This window comes from Ambystoma mexicanum, chromosome 8, assembly GCF_040938575.1.
Source record: "Ambystoma mexicanum isolate Mex_15411 chromosome 8, UKY_AmexF1_1, whole genome shotgun sequence".
Taxonomy (NCBI): Eukaryota; Metazoa; Chordata; class Amphibia; order Caudata; family Ambystomatidae; genus Ambystoma; species Ambystoma mexicanum.
The window spans coordinates 1038144516-1038169526 of NC_090929.1; the positions used below are offsets into that span (position 1 = coordinate 1038144516).

General features: G+C 45.9%; 1 protein-coding gene across 13 annotated transcripts in view; it reads right to left on the bottom strand.

The window, feature by feature from the left end:
* Window positions 1-25011, bottom strand: part of KCNMA1 (potassium calcium-activated channel subfamily M alpha 1) — a 1925602-nt gene that overhangs the window by 653714 nt on the left and 1246877 nt on the right. The window lies entirely within an intron of this gene.

Sequence of the window (25011 nt, forward strand, 5' to 3'; positions counted from 1 at the left end):
GATGGAAAAATTACAAGGTACATGTTAATGTCAGGTGGAAAGGACCCCACAGAGGGTCAATCTCCTGCAAAAAGTGTGAGATGTCCCCTCTTCCCTCCTCATTGAGTATCCCCGTGAAGTACAGCAACACTGGAGAGGTTTTCCACCCCAAGAAAAACAATGTTGCTGACAACTCTTCCATGCATAGGAACCTAGCAGCGGCATAGCTGTCCTGACTTGCGGCAGGTGTGGATACAGCACATCTGTTTAACCGTGCTACCCGATTTTAGCAATGTACACTGGACTGTCCTCATTACACCTCTCTGGTTCTAACATTGGGTGCAAACTCCTATATGCCCTAAAACATCCCATAAACTACAGCTGCATCAGGGTCCCCAGATGTGGATCACATGTGAATTGAGGTCAGTGCCCGATTGACGTCACCCTTCAAGGTCACTGTGGATTGCTTAGTTTGTCTTTCTCTTTTGATAATATTGTAGTGCGTGAGTACAGGTCCCAGAAAATAAAAACAGTCACATGACTGACTACATGTAGCACTTATATAGTCAGTCAGTCAAACAGATTTTATTCGGTTTAGACCTTCAAGCAGATATAATAATACGTAAGATAGCCATAATACATATGATATAAAAGCCAGGAATATAATACATCCATCAGGCAATAAAAAGCTTTTAAAAACAAACAGTGGATAAAAATCATAAAAGCTAAAATCACAGTCACACCCTGTTAGACAATCGTTACCGCAGATTTCTTCAAATACCATTTCCCCTAATGAGATTTCACTGAAAAGGTTAGGGGAAATGGTATATGTGTAATGCATAATAGGTGGGGTGTGGGGTAAGGGGATAAGTAAGGGTGGGGAGGGGTGAGGGTGGGGTTGCGGAGGGTCTCTCCCAGAATTAAAAATCACATAGCTCCTTAGACAATAGCCAACTGGTTATTCAAGGCTTGTTTCAGAGCCCTATTAAGCAAAGTCTGCACTCTATGAATGTAGCGTGCGGTGGCGTAGTTCACATTGGGACATAAACACTGATTTAAATATGCCATAGCAGGTAGCACATGACGAATGCCGGCATCATTCAAAGCGAGCCTCCAATACATGCGTCTCAAGCGATATCTTTTGCCACAAATGAACAAGAAGTGCAAAACAGTTTAATTTGTGATCTTACACGAAGGGCATATGGCAGAGTCAAAGTTCCTCCATGATGACGCAAAGGAGGCTACAGGCCAGTGGTCGAAGTGTACGAAAAGAAGTAGTGGAACTATGTTCCCTGCTAGCCTGCACCCCCACCCCACAAACCCCATCACCACACCCCCTCCCACACACAATACACACCCCCAAACACATGCCCCTGCTGTTTAAGGGAACGTTCAGTGTAGTGCACTGAAAGTGCAAGTTTCAATTGCTTCGTACACTGTTATTTTAGAACGAAACCGTTCGGGAACAGTTTCTTTTTAAAATAAAAGTATAGGAACCGTAAAACTTAATTAAAAAAAGTAGAGGAGCGCTGCTCCATACCGCTCACTTCGACCACTGCTACAGGCAGATTTCCTAGTCTGAACACACACATATAACACACATGAGTTCTGATCAGTGGCTGGAAATACGATCCTTTGGCACTTATGCATAAATCTCGTTGCATAGAATGCAGTCTGATGCACACAGAGCTGCAGTTTGCAACAAGAAGGACTACTGGTACCTTAATGCAGCAGGCAGTGAAATAAAAACAGCTTCTTATTAAAATGGAGCAGCCTTTTTTGCAAAGCCCATTCCACAAATGTGGGTGGGCCAAGAGGTATCAGCAACACCCTGCCTTTAGTGCCCCCTGCCATTCGAGTTCAATGACAATGGGCCTCATTACAACTCAGGCGGTAAGGGGTTTACGGCAGCGTTAACAGCGCCGACCCTTACCGCCTGATTACGAGGTCCCCTAGCGCCATGGTGCTTTTAACACCTGCTTTTAGCAGGTGTTAAAATCCATGGCGCTAAGGGACCATGGAGTTAATTACGCCACCGTAATTTACGGTGGCGTAATTAACGCCTTCCCCACTCCCATTATGCCCTATGGGGCATAAATGGGAATGGGGAAGGGTAAATGGGGATTGGGGACTTACCGCCCCGCCTAGGTCGGAATGGGGCGGTAAGTCCGCCAACCACCATGGCGTAAACGTAGTTTACGCCATGGTGGTAAAGTCACGGCCCAGGCGGTAACTTACCGCCTGCGTCGTAATGAGCTAAACCATGTTTACCCAACTGAACCACGATCTATAAGCACAAATCAATATTTTAAATTTCGAACTCAATTAATTCTATCTTCCAATATATTAAGTAATCACTCAAGTTATGAATTATTTTTTCCTTTTGGAAAAACTTGAAATCCTTCAACAAAGCTTATTTTTCAAGGTGATAAGAAGTTTTCCATGTCCTCTGCATAATGCTTTGTCAACAGGCCCAGAGAGGATAAACATGAATTGCAATGGGGCTGCATTATTTATTTATTTGTTTATATGGTGTCGTAGCCCACAGGCATCAGGGTGCACATAGACACAGGACAACAAAAAGGAACAGGACTATAGGTGGAAACAGAAATAGACAGACTCAAATAGGCAGGTCTTCAGGCATTCCTTGAAGATGGAAATATTCTCTTCCTGTCACAGTTCGAAGCCAGGGCGGCTAGGGCCGAGAAGGAACCTCCATTTCCTCTTGTCCGTCTAGTGCATGGGCATATCGACCGGTTGGTATTACTGGAGCATAACGTCCTTTTAGGTTCATACTGCACCAGGCCTTGTTTAAGGTAGGAGGGGGCAGCTCTGTAAATGTATTTGTGGGTCAGGATATTCACTTTAAAGTGGAGTCTAGCAGCTACATGTAGCCAGTGCACATTTATCCTTGAGGTGCACACATGTTGTCCCTTCGAGAAAATAATATGACACTCACTTAGCTGGCTTTATAAGCAAATGGATATTTCTCATCTGGATATTGCTCCTCGTGTCTTGCACAGTGAGCTGAAACATTAGTGCAGACCCCTGCAAAGCAGACACCATATCACAGAGCAGGTTAGTTGGGTGTGTTCATTTTCAGAAGTAGAGCTCTCCCATTTTTGGGAAATTGACCTATAAGTGTGTGTGTAGAAAAATGGGATTTCTGCATTTCATTGCCCTCAGTAGAGGAAGAACCTTGGAAAGCTGACCTTGAGATCATGCACTGGGAGATGGCATTTTTTGGTCATGGCCACACCAGCGGCAGATCCAGCTGGATTCTCCAAGTCTGGTTCCTCTAGCACACTCGTCTGCAACCTTGGGCTCCCCATAGGTTTTGCACCACAAATCCTTTCAGCTCTAGCCAGCATAGTCAATAGTGAGAGAATATGGGCGTCGGAGCCCAGAACATGTAGAGGGCAGTAAGACACTGTATGACAGGGCCCAATCCAAGCACTTAATTGATTTTTGAGTTGACTTCTGGGAGCACTTAGCCTTAAGTTTAAGGTGACTGAGTCCCACTCGGGGTGAAGCCTCCGGCACTATCGTCAATCATCGTCTCAACCACTCAGTTAACACTATGATTCCCCTCCAGAACCGAGTAAGCATTCCTTACAGAACTGCCACTTCTCCCAATCAACCATTGGCAACGCCTACAGTTTGGGCTTTTGTGGAGGTGCATTCTGCAGGCACTGCCATAATGGTGCTACCTAGGCATAAGATGGCAACAGCTGGCTCTTGGTTTTAATACATGGGCATATTAAGGCAGTACGTAAGCAAATGCGTATGTCAGGTGCTTACAACCTGTGGCGCTGCAGATGTTTTGGACTATGATCCCCATGATCCCTCACCATGAACTAAGTTGCCGTAACTGCCCCGTAACTATTGGCTTTCCCAAAGCTTGTTTTTAGTAGAAATTCAGTGCAAAGAACAGATGCAAGGACACTTATATTGCTTATAAATCAAGTGGCTAAAGGCACTTTGGTTAAGATATTTTTTATTACACCAGAAGCTGATTTGTAGCTGGAATTAAGCCATCACCTGTCAGAACAGTGACCAGAAAAGCACCGCATTGGGCAGTGAGGGGCACGTAGTGGGTTGGCTGGCTAAAGGGTATAGCAAATTCATGGGTGGGTAAAAATCCAAAAACCACCCGTGCGGTGTGTGTCCCTCCTCACATTCTATCCCTCTCTCATAGCTTCACTCTCCATAACATTCGTTTTGGCTTATAGAGAGTACTTACAGCACCAACTAACAGCCAAAACTAAAGTAGCAATGTTCAAATTTGCAACTATATCAATATGTAGCGAAATATATTGGTGATGCTGAAAGCGAACTAATGCAGACACACAAGTGGTTCCGATTCCAGAGAGGTCTCAGTGGTTCCGATTCCAGAGGGGTCTCTGTGAAACAGTATTTCCAAGGCCTGTTGCAGATAGGCAACAGATGAGGCACAGAGACTATGCTGATGCACGTGGTAGTTGGGCTTCTCTGCTGCAGGTTGAGGGGATTGTTAGAGATATATTTCAGAAGGGGAGGCTTGAAGGGCTGCAAGGAGATCCAAGAGGGATCAAGATCCCATGAGCCAACACACGGGGCATCTCCTTCTTAATCCAGCATAGGTCGTGGAAGAAGGGTGGGCATTACACTGTTAACAAGGAAACCTAACGTTACATATAATCACAGTGCTGGTGATTAACAGGTGGTGACTGCCTAGTTTTCTGCCTAGTAGGGTGCACCATGTACATCACTCTTAGAATGACTCAAGAGAAATAGACCCTGCCAACTCCCAAACAATCCACTGTGTGGGATCCCCACTACCCCCAATGCAATACAATTTCTGGGATTCCTCTTGCCAGTTCCTAATCTTGCTTGGTGGGGATATTTTAGAGGCTGATGCTGCAAGCGAGTAGTCCCTTTCTATGTAATCTGCACAGGCTACCATTGAGGCTTCAATGATATCTTGAGTGCAATGCTATAATCTATGTGTTTCTTTTGGGTGCTTACCCTCTGTCCTGACAGGCCTGTTGGCATAGGTGTAATTTTAGGGGGGACTAGGGTGTTCGTCTGCCACCCCCCCCAACGTTTAAGGCACACGTTTCGTCCCCCTCATTTGGCATGGGCCCCTTTCCTTTAGATGTCATACCCCCCCACCCCCCAACATGTTCAGCAATGTTACTCCACTGCCTGGTGGAGGACTATACTATGGGTCTGCAACCTTTGGCTCTCTGTATGTGTTGACCTATAACTCCCATCACCTGTAGCCAGCATAGTCACTTGTCAGGGATCCAGTTATAGTCCAAAACATCTGGTGAGCTGCAGGGTGCAGACCTTCTGCTCTATGGCGAATGATCACAACTTTTTTGATCCTCACATCCTTTAGTTCTGACATGTAGTCATTTTTCATTTTCGAGGAGGTTGGCCTTCTTGGGTGCTGCGTTAAGAGTGGCGATTATTTTCTCTCTGGAGTTATGAATCTCACGACAGTACAGCAGTCCCAGGCAATTTTAGCTTTCCCAAAAGGAGTTTCATGAACTAGCAATTTGTTTTAAACTGGATCGCTTTTATTTATCCATGCAGGATGCTGATGCCTCTGTTAGTGACGGTATTGAGATGGCAGCGTTAGCTGCAGAGCTCCAATCTACTTGCCCCTGAGATCATACTCACATGTTCAAAGGATGTAGATGGCAAATCCGCCGAGATACCACCAAATGGAATTACAGTTACCACCACTCGATCCCGCAGTATTATCGCTGGATTACAAGTGGTGGCGGCGGTGTTAGTCTCCATTTAATTGGCGTACATAGGACTCCATTGGGGATTTCGGTGGAATTACTGCGGCTGTAATTCCACCAAAATGTGGCGGAAAGGTTGCGGATTTACCTCAATCATCGAACTTTCTGCAAACTCATAGTTGGGCAGTGCAGTAATGCAGCAGAAACAGTATTACAGCCACATTTTTACTGCACCGTCCAACTCATAATGAGGCCCTTTGCATCTATTAAATTATCTCCTCTGTGAGGTACAGAAGATTAGATTTGTTTTTAGGCCAGAAAAATACAGTACAAAGGCATCAGATTAGGGCCTGTTGCTATGCCCCTCCCTCTTTGACATGTTTGGGGGTTTGTTTTCTCTGTTTTTCTTTTGTCACTTCTAATAGCTGTATTTTTTCTCCTGTTGGAGTCGCTTCCTGCTCTCACCTGCCATTGCTGGACGTGGAAACTGGGCCGCATTGCTTGGTCTCATCTGTGTGGATATGGTCTGGACTCAGTAAGAATATCTGCTTGGTTTCGCCCTGGTCCACCATTTTAGAAGGCCTGAACCAGGTACCACTAACACTGCCAATTGGCAGAAGCAGGCCATACAAGAAGGCCCACTGGCTAAAGCTCATGAAGTGAAGAAAGGTACATAATGGGGCTTTCCACTTTAGAATTCTGCACCCTGTGAAGATTATTATCCCCTTGTTTCATATGCATGACACTTCTGCTTCTTCGCCCACGTCTCCATGAGTCTTGGAAGATGCAATTCTTTGCCTTGAGCCCTTTCTCTGCTCCTCACAAAGCCTCAGCCTGACACCAAGTCACTCGTGGTGTCTGTCCACCTTCTGTCCCCTCACTTGCTAAACTCAAAGTCTTCTATCTACTTCCTGCTAATCCTCACTGTTGGTCCAGTGACTGCTATACCCTTATGTTTGGCCCTCGGGTTCTGGCATTTGACTTTCCTCATTTTCCTCATTTTCTTGCTAGCCCATGTCACTTTCTGCTACGTTGTGCCCTTGCATTGAATCTGATCCACTAGGGTAGTAGGTCACATTGCTCTTGTTCCCAAAAGGTATCACTGAACCTTTCATGGTTTCAAATCCAGTGATGCTCAGCAGGCCGACACGCAATCTTAGGTAACGTGGCCGCGTTCCCCAGTGCTAACGCCCAGAGCATGGCACTATTGGAAACATATGCCTTGGTAGAGTAAGCTGGTGGGTGGGTGTATTTAAGAACTCTGTAATTTGTAAGGACACTGCAGTTTCTGTCCAGCCACTGAACACTGGCTTGCAGAGTTGAAGGATCGTTGTGCGCCTGCAGCAACATGCTTGCAGCACAATGACAAGAGTAGATCACTGGACATCTTGCATGTCTACCACTCATGACATATCGGACACTCCCATAGCACAGGCCTCAAATCCAAGCAGCACTCCCACAAGATCATGCAGCAGGAGACAGTTGGTGTCATCGACAGGGGTGGCTTGGCCTATAGGGTACTCTGGAGATTTCCCGGTGGGCCACTGCAACCTGGGCCTCTTTTGTGTGGTATTTCCAAATGTTCTCGTAGGAAAAGCATTGGGCTTGCTGTAAATGTGTCTCATGGGGCCACGTTGAACATTATTTCCAGGGTCTCTTTTGGTTCCCAGTCCAGCCCTGGTCATCGAGCATTTAAAATTGCACTGTTTTTATCAGCTGCTGCGTCAGGCAACCTTTTCTGCAATGCTTTGGTGCCAATGTATCGGCGACACTGGCCATATTACAACATTTCATGATGCTGTTTCTCATTTCACCACTGGGTGGCTCCTTGCCATTGAATGGTGCCCATGCCCCTGTGCCTTACTGGGCTAGCCACAGAGGTTGATACAGCCACCCATTCAAGTACGTAGGTATTTAGATGCACGCTGCATGATGGTGGTGGTGCCGGCTGTATGTTATGGTTGCTATGCTCCCTGGAATAGATTTGGGAACAAGGGTTTGAGGCCACTCCTCACCATTGAATTGTGTGAACACCTTATAAATTGGGTGACCCAATTGGGCACAGGTTTCCATTTCCCCTCTCTGCTATCAATTATTTCAAGAATGTTTATGTTTACATACTTTTATAGTCAATTTACATAGCGGGCCATAACATCATAGGGCCAGCTTCTGTACAGTACAGTAGGTATATTCATGATCAACCATGCTTACTTCTGAGTTGCAGTCAGGATTTGGTGGGGCGGACCCGGCCCCCTGTAAAAGAGTGGAAATACAGCAGCACATTTTAAGTGTGTCGTTAAATCTGCCAAAACTCTGCCCATATATGCTTCCACCGACTTGCACCCACAGCCCGGGCTGTATCATGGTATTTACGTTGGCACAGCAGTAAAACAGCATAAACATCGATGGCGCATCCGTTTCCTACAGGGGCAAAACTGACACAAATGACATAAGTCTGCCACTGCTGTCGGAATATGTGGGTATTCAACCGCCGGTGGAAGTGAAGTCAAACCCTTTCCGGCGGTCGTCTGACTGCCAGCAGAAGTGATGTCGAACCCTTTCCGGCAGCGACAGGACTGCCAGCAGAAGCAACGTGCGACAATGGGAATGGGGAAACCGCATGCACCGGCACCATTTGTGAATGGTGCCGGTGCATGCGGCATGCTGTGCTCGTGGGTGCCACTCAGGTCTCAATCTCAATGACACCAAGTATAACCATGACTTGGTGTCATTGAGATTTGTAATTTCGGCCAATATGCTGTGCATACTTTGACCCTGAACAATGCCCCTTGTACGATAGCGTGGCGCTTGGCAAGCGCTTTTTAAAATGCAAAAGAGATTTAAACTCTTTACTGTACTGTATACTGAAAGAAGAGGAAAAGCTGTGCCCAATACCCTTTTGTACAGTGTGTGTACAACAGAACACTTTCCCATCATAACACATGCATCTCCTGTTGTGAATATAAAAGGGGTCTATATCCTTGTTGCAGAACAGGTCTGCAAAGGAAGATACACTCTGCCTCATCATGAGTTGGGCCTTAGCCCTTAAATGTGGCAGTAACGCTATTACTGCCGCATTTAGGGGTTTGCCCAATCATGAGTCGGGCTGTAAGAAATGACGGCTTACCACCTGTTTTTGGACATTTTCGGCTCTATTACCGCTGGTGCAATTACCGCTGGCGGTAACAACACCCTCCTTGGACCCAATGGGGAATGGGAACTTACTGCTGTACCGATACTCATGATCCGGCGCTATTAGCACCGGACCGAGTAGCAATAACGCTATTTGTGCTGGAGGTATCCCAGAGGTATTACCACCGGGTTACCGCCAGACTCCTGATGAGGGAGACTGTCTGGAAACATAACGTGTAGCTTATCTTGGTTACTTTGTGTGCCACACCATGAAGAAGTGCATGTATTTTCACCACTAGAACATTAGTGATGGGAAAAAGGAAATAAATCCTTCAGTGGATACTCAATAATACAAGGGCTCTTGTTCAGAGTCATGGTGGCTATGCATCGCAATGACACCAGCTGTCGCAGCAGGTGTCAAACTTCTTTTGTATCTTCATCTGCATAACCTACAAGCAATGACAGGAACAAACCACCAAAATGTAGTATATGTTTGGTCCTGATGCACAACCAGTGCTTAATTTGTAAGAAAATAAGTGCCAGAGCCCAAATATTTTCTAGCACGGTTGTGACACTGCAGGCGGACAGTTTCCCACCATTGTTGCCACCACCCACAGATGCTCCCCACAGCGTCGACACATTTGGGGTTAAACTACAGCTCGCACCTGTTCAGTGGGCTTGATGGATGCTCTGGGTTTCATTACCTCATAATCAATCTGAGTCTGAGAGAATAAGTGCTGGGGCTCAGAAATAAGTGCCAGGACTGAGCCCTGGCAAACACCCCCACACATAAAGCACTGCGCACAACACATAACATATACTACTTGCAACATACTCAAAACACATACCCTTACATCCATGATCATTCACTTTGTTCAACACTGTTTCTGAGAAAACCACCGAACAACACAACACAACCACGTCAATGGTAGGTGCACATTATACAAATACCAATTGACCAATTAACATACCAAGAGCTTCAAATGATCTGTATGTAAACTGAATTCAACAGGTACTTTATGGGACTTTGATGGTTAAGATTAGGACCACATGCTACCCAAACTGTGACTCATTTCCAAAACCCTGTCCTTCTTCGGTTACACCTGCTCTTTCAGCCTTTTCATCCCCCAAGAAGTATATCTCAGCCCAGTTTGCTTGCAAAAGCAAGCTGCAAATATTCCCAAATTGTCAACTGCCAAGTCGCGGTGACCCTGGAATTTTCAGGGGTAACTCCAGGTTTATGAATTGAACCACAAGCCCACACTGAGAGCTGAGAAGCCTCTCGAACGGCGGCACAGTAGAAACAGTAAAAATATACCTTTTAACACTGTCCCCATGTTATGCTTTGTTATGTTATGGGGCTTTTATACTGCAAGAAATCACTGCTGTAGCAGTCTTAGAGTGCCTGATCTGTCTGGAGAAAGGTGGCGTATTGTGTCCGTGGACATGCTATCCAGACAATAGTCTGTGGAAGGGCACGAGAGGACGGGGCAAGACAAGACGATAACGATGGCCGAGAATGATGTACAATAGGTGGGGTCTGCAGTGAGGAGAGTGATTGTAATAGTATGCATGCGTGCAGCTTTTTGGGTGGACCATGCATCAGTTATAAAGGAGGTATATATATGGCGTTGTGAAAACATGGCCAAATGCTCCAAGCACAAGGCTGTCAGGACTAAACTGCACTGATGATCCCTAATAAGGGTGAAACCAGGTATGTAGATGTCTTGGCATCCTTGCACATGTCTGTCTTGGGTTGATTAAGCTATGTATAAAGTAGCATTGCCCTCTTAGACAAAGACAATTTCCTGGATAAAAAGGTTTGCATTTGAGCTCATTTGCATACCCACAATGCATTGCTGTTGTGGCTCAGAACTGGAGGTGAACCGGCTACTAGGTGGCGTTGTGGAATGTGTGACTTGGCTCACATGGACTTTCCTATATTTATATACAAATATATATATATATATCATACTTAGGTTTACGTCAAACAGATTTATCTATGTGAGGGAGTTTAAAGGAATACAACGTATATAATAGGATTAGAGGGTTTGGTTGTTTGATGGGCTCAAAAAGATCTCAAACCTCATAGTAATAGTATTTTTACTATTTCTTTTCCGAGCAGTCTCAGCTAAAAGTCATTCAACAGGCAATCCTATGGCAGGGGGGGCATTACTGTAGGGATTCTAGAGAAAGTGCCACGTCACTGAAAACGCAAAACTATACGTACGGCTTTGTATTGAAATCCCCCTACACAACAACTTTTTTTCCCTTTAATTTGCAGCACAGGTGGGTGCTCACACTAGAAAGAAAAAAAGTCTAGCACAAGAGATTTCGGAGTCAAAGTACACTAACGCTGTATTATTTTCTTGAATTTCTGCCACTGGTGGGCGCTACATGCTAGAAATCTGCAAAGCTATATATATATATATATAGGAATTATTTAGAGTTAGTGCAGGCTGGCCATTCTTACACAATATCCAGAGCAGTAGTTTTCTAGCGTATAGTTCTGCTTGTGCAAGAATGATTTGTTCTGTTTAAAAAATGGGTGGGAACTGCGTTAGAAGGAACAGCTTTCGATCAGTTTTTATACTAGAAATTGAGAACATATTTCTGATATGGGGGTCACTATGAAGGACGCCTCACTGACATTGAGATGCATGGCCCTGTAGTATGAACACATTCCATACACATCACTGCAAAAGTAGGGTTAGGAAACAAGCTTGAATAAGCATACATTCATTTGATTAGGAGTTTTTTATGAATAGGTTCGCCCTGGACTGATAAGGAATTTCAGCCTTTCATACTAGTCTGTTTTCCACTCGCAAGAACATAATGCGGGAGCATTTTCTCTTAGCATACAATTGTTTCAACAACGCAATTGCCAGCTCCCTCCAGCAAAGATGTTTCTCATACAATATCTGATGTCTAAAAAATAAGAACCAGAAAACAAGAGAGCTGCATGGAGAGTAGGAGGAGGGTCTGGATAAGTGTGACTGGCGTGACGTTTATCCAATAGTCTATCAATGTCCTCGCTGGAAGGGTTACAGACACGAATGCATCTTTGCATGCAACACACATTCAAGCTGGGTTCCTCGTCAGGGATGTCACCACACAATACAATTCACAATGAATCCCCTTAAATCAAATTACGACTAAAAATAGGAGCAATTAACTTGATCCAATGACAACTGTTGTTTTTAGTCAGGTGAGCCTGTTTCTTAGAGGGTGTGCGGCTTGGCAACTGGGACTATTAAGTAGGCCTTTGTTACAGATAAATTATGCCTCAATTGTATTATACGGGTTTATTTTAGACAACTAAAGAACTGCGTGTACTGCATTCAGAAAAGTGATAACACTTTCAAAACATCCAGCCTTGCCTCCACATCCAGCACAGGGGCCTGAATTAATTAGGCCTCAGGGAATGCTTCTAACCTCTTAAGTGCCAAGGACGAGTATGCTCGTCCTTTTTGCATAGACTTGCATAATAGCCTGGCACTTAATTAAATAATAATGCTTGAAACATCTGTGGTCCACGGAGGGGGATGCATGTTCCTATTGGTGGCAAAACGTGTTATTTGTTCACAACACTGATGGATGCATGAAGTGCAATTAACAACATGCATTATTTTCCACTCCCTCGTCTGACAATATTCCTTTTTTTTATTTTTTTTAAATCAGTGTACAGTGTTTCAGGTTCCTCAAATAAGTGTTTTTTATTAAAAAGTTACTTACACTCCTGCATGTCAATCATGGTTAGCACCTAAGAGAACCTGATTAAATGAAAGCTGCTGTGTTTCAATAGAATTGATTGCTTCTTCCCTGACGCTAATCTGATTGTACAGGTTTAACAGTAAATTCCTTCTAAGAAGGCAGTGTGACTGTGAGAGCTTAAGGCCCTGATGAAGAGCTCAGAGTGGAACGTGTTACACACTGGAGGGTTTAGCTTCTATCCATGTCGCTCCCTGAGAGGTCACGGATTACTCCGCTAGGTAAACTTCACAGCAGTACAATATCTGTGGGCTGTCCCTCCTTGGGCAGTTCTCTGATGTTTTCGACTAATGGCTGCCAGTCATGTGACACGAGTTCAATATCGGGAAATGTCTTCACTTTCCACGTAGGAACTGTTGATTGAAGATGTAGTGCTTGGATCCACAGACCCCCGTCCCGCCATCATCTAGACAGGGTTTACTTTTGGGCCCATTGAGTGTTTTGTAATGTAATGGGCAATTATACTGCGCCCGTTGCCATCATCTTGGTCTCCCATCTCTGAGGCTTGGCTTAGTAGATGTTGTGTATTGTGCTCACCTTCTTCAGGATATGGCCCACCGTCAGTCACATGCCCCAGGAGATGCTCGTCACCCAGGGTAAGATTAGAAGCACAGGTTTAGTTCGTTGTCTAACCAGGAGAACTCTGGTGGTATCGTCCATTGCTCTGAACCGCCAGGATGTGTGTCCAGTCACTTCCGGGTAGGATCCTGTGCTTCTCTAGCAATGTAGTAGAGCTGGTACAGCTCACTCCTTCGGCTGCCGATCGATAGGGAAAGCCTTTGCCTTAAAAGGTCCCCATGGAATGGACCCTTGTCAGGCAGCTCAGAGCCAGTGGCTAGACAATCCCACACAACTTAAACATGGCCAGTCTGGACATCTCCCATTGGCTGTCCTGGAGATGACTGCATCCTTCTCAGACGATGCTTACCACTGAACAGTGACGCGACAGAATATTTCAGAGCCATGTACCTTTCTTATGTGAAAGCAAAGGAAGCAAGGGCTACAAGCAAATCCCCCTATCTCATGGCAGAAAGGGCCAGTTTATGTGATTAGCATGAAAACAAAAACATTTTTACTTCCTTGTATATTTAAATATGAACAGAAAGAAAAGCTCTCTGAAAACTAAAAATACATTTCCATTTCTAAAGACGAAGTTGCCTGAGCAATTCAAGGAGGCAAAAGGAGTTAGTGAAGATGGGAGTGGTAAGAGTAGGGGGTCTATTCAGAATTTTGGGGAGAACCCCCCTTCATTAAAACAACAGGTGGTAAAAAAAATCAATTTCGTTTTTTTAAATGATTGCTTTTCATTTTGTCCTACCCATCACATAGATCTGAAGGGCGTTGCTCCAAATGTATGAAGGATGTGACAAGAGGCACATGCCATCCTAAATGGCATGTGTATAGTTTGGTGAGCTAGAAGAGGCATTACTTAGAAGCAACAGGAGCGTATTTGCAACCGAGGACACATGGCTCCTGTACAACAGCAAGAGCTCTACAGACACTTGAGTGGACCGACTCAAAGGCTGCAAGAGGAAAGAGGGTATTGAAGATCAACTGACATGCTTCAAGAGGTAAGAGAGTATCAAAGACCAACTGAAAATGTACAAGAGGAAAGAGGGTATCGAAGATCGACTGAAACGCTTCAAGAGGGAAGAGAGTATGGAAGACCGACTGAAATGCTTCAAGAGGGAAGAGAGTATCAAAGACCGACTGAAAAGCTGCAAGAGGGAAGAGAGTATGGAAGACCGACTGAAAAGCTGTAAGAGGATAGAGGGTATCGAAAATGGACTGAAACGCTTCAAGAAGGAAAAGAGTATGGAAGACCGACTGAAACGCTTCTAGAGGGAAGAGAGTATCAAAGACCGACTGAAACGCTTGAAGAGGGAAGAAAGTATCGAAGACCGACTGAATCGTTTTAAGAGGGAAGAGAGTATCGAAGACTGACTGAAAAGCTGCAAGAGGAAAGAGGGTATCGAAGATCGACTGAAACGCTTCAAGAGGGAAGAGAGTATCGAAGGCCGACTGAAACGCTTGAAGAGGAAAGAAAGTATCGAAGACCGACTGAAACGTTTCAATTGGGAAGAGAGTATCGAAGACTGACTGAAAAGCTGCGAGACGAAAGAGGGTATTGAAGATCGACTGAAACGCTTCAAGAGGGAAGAGAGTATCGAAGACTGACTGAAAGCTACAAGAGAAAAGAGGTTATCGAAGATTGACTGAAACGCTTCAAGAGGGAAGAGAGTATCGAAGACCGACTGAAAAGCTGCAAGAGGAAAGAGGCTATCGAAGATCGACAGCCTTTAGTTCTTAAAAACAAAAAGAAGAATCATGACGGCGCTAATAAACTGAGGGATGTTACTTGCCATTTAAACGTGCCTTAGTGGGACTGTGAAGGGATGGGCTTGTTTGGAAACATTCAACATTTTTAGTCATATTTTCAAATGGCTTCAGAGTGCTCCTAATAAGCTTAGAAATGCAGACACATGTTGAGCAGTAGCTGTTTCTTATGTGAAAAAAGAAATACAATTTAAATGGCCGCCAAGAAAACGGTACGTGGTCTCGCACAGCCGCTTTCCTATTTCCATGTAGAGACCCTTGAGTGGCGAGGGAGACAGGGAGTGGAATTGCAGATACTCAAGTAAAGCGCCACATTTGAACGTGGTTCAGTAGATTGTAGGCGTCCATGTAGGGCAGCAGAGACGTGCAGTGGTCTGCAGGGATAATGGTCGGACAGCAGGAGGTTATCAGTTGCCTGATGAAACGCGGGCTTTCACTAGGGAATATAAATCCAGTGCTCCTTGCAACCCGATTGGCTGGAGCCTCATCCCCGGGTACTAATATGCGGAATAGCTACTAGGATGATTTAATTGGTCAATCCAGGATTTGATGCCAACTTCGTGTTTCATAGCTCTGTGTCTAAGACAGCCTGGGTATCCGATCACTTTGGAATGAGAGCAAGTACTATGGGGGTGTGTGGGCGTGTGGAAGTAAATATGTCGAGGAGAGGAGCACCACGTGGAGCCATGTTTTTAAGATGTAGTGTCTCAATATGGGTATGGTGGCAACAGTAACAGCATAGTATTTAAATACCTTCTACTTTTAAAATACCACGTAATGGGGTGAGATCAGATGGGATATGTTTTGCATGTGGTGCATTGAAAGTTCTCCCTGGGGTAAATAGCCATTTACCTTAGGCAGCACTTTCAATGAGCACCAGGCAGTACACATCCTAAGTGATTTCAATTCAGAATTAGGTCATTTTTAAAACAAGTGTGCAGTTTCACATCCTGGCGTGATCAAAAAAGTGCATGTGCACACAGACAAAAGCAATGAGTATCTCACTATCTCCCTCATTCGATCCCACAGTAGGGCCAGCTCCCCCATAATGGGTGACGTGCTGCCGACCGGTCACCCATTATAGACAAGCCAAGCAAGCCAAGTGAAAACACTGCACCAAGCAACTGACTGAGCGCTCCTGAGCTGGACCACGAAACATGGTTTCCCTCTAGCAGTTCTAGCACCCCAGCCATGCAAGTCTTGAGTGTTTTGCTTGCCCAGCCTTGCATGGCCCATTAGAAATGCAGGCTGGGTTACTGCCGGGCTGAATGAACATACGGGATGCTCCTGCACCTCCCCACACATTCAGAGAGCCTCCAGCAGTGTGACGTAAGTGCTCCAGCTCTACCACACATGTGTGGGAAACTGAAAGCTTCCCCTGCTTCTTGCCTCCTGTGTCATGATGCGCGAGAGCCTAAGGACCTATGTGGAAGGAGGCCTGAGGCTAAGCGGAATCTAGACCAGGGCTGCAAGTAAGAAAAAAAGTATGCATTATATGTACTACATATGTATGTACACGCATGTTAGGGAGAATTCTCAGAAATGTGATAATTCCCTCTACCCTAGAGACCCCCCACAACTTTGCTGGAATTTGAGAACTTGATTTTTTTAACCTGGAGAGAGTGAGACCCTTTCTCCCACTCTCTCATGTTTTTTAATGTGATCTTTAACTCTGTGTTTCTTTTGGTTGTGGAGACTGACAAACTCCATAGGCATCATCTTTTACATTGTGTCACACAGCACCTTCAGTGCAGTGACACAGGGAATTATTTCAGATTTCCCCAAGGTTTAAATACCTTCTCTGGGATAAACTACTGTTTCCCAGAGCACTAAAGTAAAATTGACTTTACTTACCTTTGTATCTTTCTAGACCCAGCACACACCTTCACACCCAGCACACACCATAGGGTGCTGGAGGGGTTACTTAGCATCCCCTGTGTCTAGCTTCTCATGTAACAATTGGATGTTACCCTTTCCTCACTGAATGGCTGGTGGCAGTTGTTTCCTTTTTACTACTATTATGCGATTTTACCATAGGCTGCGTTCACAGCCACGGTAAAGCACCCATGGGTGCCATTTCTGCCAAAATGGCCCTGGTCTTCTTTTTTCACTATTTCTTTGTGGAAAGGTCCTTCTTGAGAGTCACTCTGTGCGCAAACCAGGTTTGGTCCCTTTTTTCATTTTGCCTTTGGCGGGATGCACGAGTGAAGCCCGCCTCTGGCTCCAAGGTGTCTGGCGGGGGCAGCAAGCGAGGGAGGTGCCCGAAACTCCCTGTGCTTAGTCTCCTAGGAGACAGGAATGCATGCTGAGGTGATTGGCTGGCTGGCTGTCCGGCAAGGACAGCCACCCTGCTGGGTGACTGACAGCTCGGCTGGAATGAATGGGAGCAAGCTGCATAAAAGGCGAGGCTTTTTGGCTTGGAAGGCAGAGTCGACCACTGGACGAAGGAATCCAAAGAAGAACTTGAAGAGGACACCTCCTGCAACACCTAGACCGTTGGTTTGCCCAGTGAAGCCCTGCTGCTGTGTTGAAACTCCAAATTCGTATCGACAGAGAAGCTCCTGCAAGGATGACTTCTCCCTTTGAGTTGGTGGGACCAATCAACTCCAAAGTACGCCACCTGGACATCCTCTCAACGCTGGTCGAGTCTCCGCTGCAGTCGCTGCTGGAACCGACTAGCCAGGAAGAGGAACACCAGTTTGTGTGCGTTGCTTTTAAGTTGGCCAAGAGCTGCAGGAAGATCCTCAGGACTCCCAAGAAGCAGGACAGACCAAGCCTGAGCCCCCTCAACAGAGTGCGGGACACCAGAAGCAGAGAAAGTTCATCTCGACAGTCAGGAACCGCGGTGGTGCTATTAACGGTAGATGCAAGGAGCTGAAACACTGAACAGCCACTTGTTTGAAGATTGCCAGTTGCTAGTGGTGACTTTCCCATTGCAGTGCAGGAGTCCCCAGATGTCCTCCCTCTTGTCCCCATGACTGAGGCCCAGGAACAGCACGATCTGCAGAGCTGCACAGGAACAGAAGTGTTTCTGCTGCAAGCTAAAGGTACTGTACAGTCTAAGAGAACTTGCCTCTTGTTGTGTAACCACTTGTCCTCGTTGGAGACTTGCTTGGTTGTTTGTGTAGAGTTGCTGCCAGCTTCTTTACCTCACATGCCTAATCAGCTTGTGGCCCTACTTTGATTTCTTCTATCCTACAAGACTTTTAAAACATTATGAAAGACTTTCTACTTACCTGCAAGAAGTGTTTCAGTTCACCTTGACCTTTGCTAACTTAACATTGGCTGGCCTGGCTCCCTGAATTACTCTTCTCTCCTCGGTTTAAGTGTTTTCTGCCTTCCTTCCAGGAAAGGGTTAACTAACTTTGCATTGGGGGGTTATTGAAAGTACCTACCTGCTTGAGAATAACTGTGTGGATACTTGGTTTATTATGATCCCTCTTCTTCTTTAACACTATCCTAAGAACATTCTAAACGCAAACAGTGATATATTAATGTCAACAGCACCCTAACTATTGAAGTCACCTGTGAGTGTAGGTAGTGTCTGTATGCCATCCCAAATGGGTATTTACTTATTTAGAATCTAAGAGTAAGTATTTTTGGAGTGGATTTGTGTGTTGTTGTGCATTGCTCCCTTCTGAAGAAGGCTTCCATTAGCTGACTGGTAAATAAATTAATACTTGTTTTATCAAGAAACCCTGTGTTTAAGTGTTTGCTTGAATACTTGTCACTGTAAATCTCTGTGTAGCTCCCCTACAGCACACATTGACCCCTCTTGGGATAAACCTGGCTATTCATCCACACTACCAATCTGTGTAGTACAGACTTATACCAAAGGTTTGGTTGCTATTGCCAGGAGGTCAGGGTTGTTGTAGTGCACCTAAAGGGTACTGCATACAATCTTGCCTAACGACGCATATGCGTGTATGCATGCATGCTAGGGTTTGTGTCTGTAAATGTGCATGCAACTGAGTGAGTGTATGTTGTATGGGTGTGCGTGTGCGTGAAAGAGTTTATATATACTGTGTGGGTGCGCATGTGAATGAGAGAGTGTCTGTATGCTGTATGGGAGCACATGTGAATGAGAAAGTGAATTCTACATGGGTGGGTGTGTGAATGAGTGAGTGTCTGCTGTATGAATGTGTGTGCACTTGCATGTGTGTCTCTGATTTGGGAGTGAGAGGGTGACACCTTTGTAAGGCACCTAGTATGGTTATATTTTCTTACTTTTGCATGGATTTTTTACTGGGCCTCAATGGTAAAAGAAACATACGTATTATTAAATGGCTATACTGACTTACACTGCTGCAGCCCATCTTGACGTGTTTCTTAACATGGCATGGCATTGTTTTACTAGGCATTAAGGGTAAAGCCAATATGGAGAGTGTCGTTGCATGGCTATCTTCGCCTACATTGAAGCAGCCAGTCTGGGTATATTTTCTTGCTGTGATATTGCATTTTTTTTTACAAGGTATCAATTGTAAAGCAAACAAGATAAGGGTTGTTATATGGTTATACTGGCCTGCATTGGTTCAGCCAGTCTGGATATATTTACTTATGGTGGCACAGTATTGTTACTGGCTGTCAATGGCAAACATGATACGTGTTATTATATGGCTACACTGACCCACATTGGTGCAGCCAGTATGTATATATGTTCTAACCATTGCATGACATTTGTTACTGGCACCAAGCATAAAGCCAGCATGATGACTGTTCTTTTGTGGCTATGCTGGCCTACATTGGTGAACCCAGTCTGCACATATTTTCATATTGTGCTATGCAATTTATTTCCTAGGGATCAAAGGTAAAGCTAACATGACGATTGTTATTACATGACCATACTGGCCTATATTGGGGCAGTCAGTCTGGCATGTTTTCTTACTGCAGCATGGCATTTTTACTGGCAATGCCAAATGAGGTATTTTCTTATATGGTGTATAGTGGTATTGACACAGACAGCATGGGTATATTTTGTCATAGTGTAATTGCTGGCTTTAGGCGAAAAGGAAACATGAGTATGTTCTTATATGGGACTTCCGGCATGAATTGGTGCAGCCAGCATGGACATGTATGGGCACAGCCAACATGAACATGTTTTTATACTGGCATGAATTGTGGGAAAATGCAACATGAAAATGTGTTGGAAAATTATCCTCTGCACTCTTGGGGACTTAGATCTATTAGATTTTTTCATCACTTAGCCTAGAAAACAAATTGGGTAACTGTAGCTTTCACCGAATTGTGCACAGAAAGTTTGCTGTAAAATGCACCATTTAAACCCATCATTTAAAAAAAATTATCAGAAGTAGAATTGCTCCCCTGCCGAGCCCCACATGGTTGGTTTGGGCACACTCACTTTGCTGGGACACTCCTGCATATTCATGGGAAACAGTTGCACCCCTCCGATTACAAAAATCACCAGCTCCCACTGTCTCCCACCTCTGCCAACCTCTCATTCCTTTATCTTCCTCCCTGCAGGGACCCCTGTCTCTGTAAGGCTAAGCAATCGAAAGAAAAGAGTGTTGCAGAATCCAAAGAATCATAAGAAATAGAATAAAGAAAGCAATACAGCACGTGCCAACGCTGAGCGCTGGAGTGCAATCAGCCCATGTTTGGATCTCGGGGGAGCATCCAGACCAGATGACGACACAAGGGGGGGGCAGACCTCAGATATCCTGACTTATTGTTAGATTTGCTCAGAGGGCAGTATCGGGATGAGCTGTCGGAACTAATTCCAAATCAGGGGTGGATAATGCAGAACAACGCCATCTGAGCACCACGCTGAGCTGACGCTCCGAGAAACCTAATGAAATGTGGCATGCACTCATATTTCTGCATCTGGGACATTGATATGTGTTACATTGGAGCCACATGTTCAGCTGAACTGAAACAGCCTCCTCACATGTGCGGTAAAAGCTCTCTTCTTCTCCCATGGACAGCCCTCCCTCTCTTCAGCAGACCGCTCTACGATTCCTGTTGCCGCCATATCATGATTCCAAGATCAGGTTCACACTTCAGCCTCCCCAAGCCACTCCCACTTATCATTCCCACCTATTATAGTCTTTCCTCTCTGGTAATCATGTATTGGAAGGGAGTGGGTGCTCCCACTTGGACATTCAGAGTTTGAAGATCTGAAGCTGCCACTAAAACATTGGGGTTGGGTGTACTGAAGCTACCATTCACACCTCGGCATAAGGTGAGCTGATCCTGCCTCCACACATTGGCGTAGACTAAGCTGTTGACACCAGAAACATGCTAGGGTGGAGTCAGCAAATACTGTGGGCCTCATTACGAGGTTGGAGGTAGCCTTGCTGGTGTTACCGGCAAGGCTACCTCCAAACTCGCAACCGGGTCCGGCACCCGTGAATGAGCAATTACCGGGCTATTCCGGCCCCTGTGGTGGTTTTTGTTTAGGCAGCATGGTGCATGCAGCCGGGAGTGTGGTAGCTTTGACAGGGGAGGGAATGGTGTCCCATCACAAGGACAAAGCCAGATTTTCCAACATTGGAACACAGAGCAGGGGATGAGCTGAGAGACGGGGCAAACACTCCGCTGTTAATGGAGGTAGGAGACAAGGCAAGAGCCATTGTAGGGCCCGTAGCATGGCCATCCGTTGACACATGGAGGTCTTCTTGCCTGAGCGGCCTCATCCAAGATGGTAGGAAGATATAAAGTAGTCCGAAGGAGCTGATGGGGCTTCATGAGTGATAGGAAGAACATTGAGAAGAAACAAAAAAGAGACTTTTGAGAAATAATGTTAGACCGATTACACTGAGCAGTAAAAGAGAGAATAATGAAACTATATAACGCTTCATGCCAAACTCGGAGGGAGTGCGGCATGACTCGTTATATAGTTATATAGCCTTCCAATACTGTAATAATAGGTGTCAGTATTCCCAAATGTATCGGTGAATTGGCTCTACTAAAACTTGAACTTGACAACTGGTGGACCCCTTTGTCTGAGTCCAGTACTCAACCCACTGACCAGTCTTTCCACGTGTACACGTTTAAGGTTACTGCAGGGTGCATCTTTGGCCAGTCTGCTGGCGCATTATCAGGGTAATTGTGGTTGACATGTAAGATGAGACAGATTGGAAACAAGACACGGAGACAAGCTCTCTGCATGTTTTCACCAATCCAAGCCATTTTGGTGAGTTTGACGTGGAATTAGCGGGGTGCAAAGAAATATGATCTGCATGTTTTCCGGCAGCGGGGGATGGAGACCTACAGCATTAATGTCAGCCATTTTGTTCCCAGTGCAGTGAACTCCCAATTGCTCCTCGCCACACGTCCCTACACTTCAGTCCCCCACCTCAAATCCACCACAGCTGATTCCCATAGCCCCACTTACCTGCTTCTCGAAGCCTCGCAGCTTTAGTGCTGCCTCCACTCCCCTATGTCATCAGTGATAGACATAGAAACGGTGGGATAATGGGCCTCATTACGAGTTTGGAATTATTCTGGCAGTAAATCCACCTAAATACTGCTAAACAGAATTACTGTTGCTGCCACTTGGTCCCGCGGATTTATCACAGGATTGCAAGTGGTGGTAAGGCAGTGTAAATCCCCATTCTTGGACTCCTTGTGTGTTTGGGTGGAATTACCGCCAGTGGTAACTGCCAATTATTGGCAGTAGGGAGAAAGTTTTACCTCCAATTTTTCTTGGAGGTAAACCTACCTACCTACCTCCAAACTCATAGTTCGGTGTTCCTGTAATGAGGCCCAATATCCCTTTTTCTACGCTTTGGGTGGCCATCTTCAATTTGAATGTCTTTTTATGGGAAATCCGACACATGTTAAATGTGTGGAATGTTTTCTGTTAACAAAAAAATGGAGGCGAAAGTTCCTGGTAAAGGCTGTGAGCCCTTGCTGCGCTTGCACCTACCCGACTCAGGCTGCCATGCCATTACCAGCCACGTCCCCCCTGCTGGATGGTAGTAAACGCTATATGAAAGGCAAGGGAACCACTGCGTGATGCGGTTCTCTCCAAAAAATGAATGAAATCTGGCGGAGCGGACCAAAGACACAAATGCGGTCCCAGAAGCATCCTGCTCTGCCAGACTCAACGGCATCTGATGGAGTGGACCACAGACACAAATGCGGTCCCAAAAGCATCCTGCTCCGCCAGACCCAGCGGCATCAGGTGGAGCGGACCACAGACACAAATGAGGTCCCAGAACCATCCTGCCAGACTCAATGGAATCTGGTGGAGCGGACCACAGACACAAATGCGGTCCCAGAAGCATCCTGCTCCGCCAGACTCAACGACATCTGTTGGAGCGGACAACAGACACAAATGCGGTCCCAGAAGTATCCTGCTCTGCCAGACTCAATGGCATTGGGTAGAGCGAACCACAGACACAAACGAGGTCCCAGAACCATCCTGCTCTGCCAGACTCAATGGAATCTGGTGGAGCGGACCACAGACACAAATGCGGTCCCAGAAGCATCCTGCTCTGCCAGACTCAACGACATCTGGTGGAGCGGACAACAGACACAAATGCGGTCCCAGAAGCATCCTGCTCCGCCAGACTCAGTGACATCTGGTGGAGCGGACAACAGACACAAATGCGGTCCCAGAAGCATCCTGCTCCGCCAGACTCAATGGAATCTGGTGGAGCGGACCACAGACACAAATGCGGTCCCAGAAGCATCCTGCTCCGCCAGACTCAAAGACATCTGGTGGAGCAGACAACAGACACAAATGCGGTCCCAGAAGCATCCTGCTCTGCCAGACTCAATGGAATCTGGTGGAGCGGACCACAGACACAAATGCGGTCCCAAAAGCATCCTGCTCCGCCAGACTCAACGACATCTGGTGGAGTAGACAACAGACACAAATGCGGTCCAAGAAGCATCCTGCTCCGCCAGACTCAGTGACATCTGGTGAAGCGGACAACAGACACAAATGCGGTCCCACAAGCATCCTGCTCCGCCAGACTCAACGACATCTGGTGGAGCGGACAACAGACACAAATGCGGTCCCAGAAGCATCCTGCTCCGCCACACCCAACGACATCTGGTGGAACGGACAGCAGACACAAATGCGGTCCCAGAAGCATCCTGCTCTGCCAGACTCAACGACATCTGGTGGAGCGGACAACAGACACAAATGCGGTCCCAGAAGCATACTGCTCCGCCAGCCTCAACGACATCTGGTGGAGCGGACAACAGACACAAATGCGGTCCCAGAAGCATCCTGCTCCACCAGACTGAATGGCGGGTTCAGAATGAGCCTGTACGTCTTTATAACGAAGGGCTATCTCTTTTATCCAGAAATTGTGAGTGAGTAGGTGGGGCTTACAATGGTTTCGTATGTAATTCTGCTCCAGGGTCTACCTTTGGGAAGTATTCACTTATTAACTTATGGTTACACCTGTGATGAAAGAAAGGCCTAATTTATCATCGCTATAAGGTGGTATAAGGACACAAAGGAAGCCACGTTCTTTTGGGAAATGTCTTCAAGAGGAAATCCATATTATATGAGCCAAGGCAACATGACAGGTCACTCAACAACCCTTCTATGGATTTCATTTACTAACCACGCAATTTGTCTGCACTTTTTTGGGAAGTGTATGTTGCGAGCCCTGTAGCTTCGGATACTCTGGCCGGCGGGGCCTCTGGCCAGCTGCTGAGCTGGAGCATCCGGAACTGCTAATCATTAGCACGTGCACGGGCCCACTGTAGGGAGACGGCTATTGGTCCTGACAGCATCTTCGCCCAACACTGAATTCATAACGCAAGCCCAAACCTCGGCCAAGCATAACATTTCATCAATCTTGCTCGACTGATGGCGATGGCAACTTCAAAGAGGGGGAGGAGGCGCTAATGGCTTTTTACTAGAATGTTCCCGAGCCTGCACTAGCTGTTGAAATGTATACGAGAGCCGAGGCCTTTTCCCGGGGCTGATTACGAGCTCAGTAATTAACTTTGAAACTAGTGCAAGCCATGTGTTGGCAGAGTTAGCCTTTCATGGACAGGGTGTGTGGGTGGGGCTGATGGTAGAAAATAGCTCGATCCCAAAACAACAGAGAAATGAACTTCAATAAAAGCA